Source organism: Mastomys coucha, unplaced genomic scaffold, assembly GCF_008632895.1.
Source record: "Mastomys coucha isolate ucsf_1 unplaced genomic scaffold, UCSF_Mcou_1 pScaffold20, whole genome shotgun sequence".
NCBI lineage: Eukaryota > Metazoa > Chordata > Mammalia > Rodentia > Muridae > Mastomys > Mastomys coucha.
Genome location: NW_022196903.1, coordinates 96,870,647 through 96,872,640, shown reverse-complemented (window position 1 = coordinate 96,872,640; position 1,994 = coordinate 96,870,647).

Sequence of the window (1,994 nt, the reverse complement as noted above, 5' to 3'; positions counted from 1 at the left end):
AATCATGAAAAGTTATATCTTATGCTAATATCTTCAGCTCCCTACAATTTAAGGGTTATGAGAGAATTTCATGTAATTAACTTTCAGGTAGATGCAAATGTTAAGAGAAATCAATCTAATTCCCAACAGTCTCAGAACAGTTATTAGAGTCATCAAAATGCTAGAAATACAAATTTAATTGTATAGGAAATCAGGCTCCCACAGAGAATATGAAAGTATATATGAATATAAATTTTGCTCTGTTTTATAAATATCTACACACATTTTGAACAATCAAGCACCAGTGAGAATTACGTGTTAGCGTACACCCTTATTAGAATAAGTCACTCATTAAATAAAAATATTTAAATGTGTGCATAAAGTCTATGAGGCGATGGAAAGTGTTGTTTAATCTTTCAAATACTATGCAATAAATTTCTGTGAAGTCAAAAAAATCGAGCACAATTGAACATAAAAGAAACAATTTTCTGTTTTGGGAGAATTTTTTCTGCCTTTCTCTATTGTAATCTTTGGAAGGCACACATGACCTCTCCCACGTGTCCTGTACATTGTGTACCTCATTGTAGCAGATGCTTCTCAGCCATAAATTAAAGAAGACTTCATTGCTGCTCATCTCTCTGACATTATTGGGCTTGTCTGTCACAGGGCTGAATGTGCCATTGTATGAAACCTAAACCCTTCGTGGTGTTTTGTTAAATGTAATTTATTTCTTTACCATCTATAGTACTCAGATATGTGCACACCCACCCACCCCACAAACACATACACATACACACATGTGTATACATATGCTCTCTCTCTCACACACACACACAAAAGACACCCCTGTGTTCTTAAAACAAAATTTCTAAGACCTATGCTTGGAGAGCTAGTTGGCAACATTACATCTAATTCCCTGTGAGAAAAGAATCTGGTCATGCCCAAACCAGTGCTTCAATGCTAATTGCATTTAAGAAAATGCAAATAACTCATATTTACATATCTTACCATTTTTCTCTAAAAGTTTAATGCACAAAACATTTGAAATTCTATAAGGTATATTTTTCTACTGCTGGCTATATCAGATTAGGAGAAAGAACAAGAACAATGAATATATTTTCCTTTTAAAAAGCTAAAGCTTAAAAGCTAACAAGAGATTTTGCTGTCAAAGGTGCCACCACACTGATGGCAACAGACAAGATTTGTGTCAACTCGCTACAGATGAAACAATGGAGCAATACAGGTGTCTTTAATCCAGAATCAGAAAGCTTGTATGGTATATAGGATATAAATACTTTTATGTTTTTAATTTTTAAAAAATATGTATTAAGCTTTTGCCTGCCTGTGTGTAAGTCCACTATGTATATGCCTGTGGCTGCAGAGGTGAGAAGAGATGAAATTACAGAGACACAATTGTGAGACCCATGCAGATGCTGGACATTGGACCCAGGTTCCCTACAAAGGTCAGTATTGGATACATAGTATTAAAAATTACCATGTGATTTACCACCAGGGAATGAATGATTAAGCAGACTCAAGCAAGTCAAAGATTCTAAATCAAATCTACTCATGGGGGCTTTGTCATGAAATCTCAATTTCTTCCTCAATTATTTGTCCTAATTTCTTTAATTCTTTGTTTTCTTCACTATACTATTCTTCCTAATAAATACTTATTAGGATAGTATACTGACATCCATATCCTCTCTGAGGGGTCTGCAAGCACATTTACGCTGTGATCTGAATATGAAAATTTAATGACAGCCTCAAATTTATCTTAGTAGTGTGTTGTTCATTTGCATCAATTGTATATTGCACAAGTGTCCATGGATGTGATAATGTCTTTCAGATGGTGCTACTCAGAATTCTCCAATGATTCTGAGTTATTTACATGCACAAGTGTGTACATAGATATGTATATGTTCATATATTTATGTCATATTCACATATATTCATACAATATATATGCATACAATATACTTATACTTTTTTTGTCTTTTTTATTGTTTTTTTTTTTT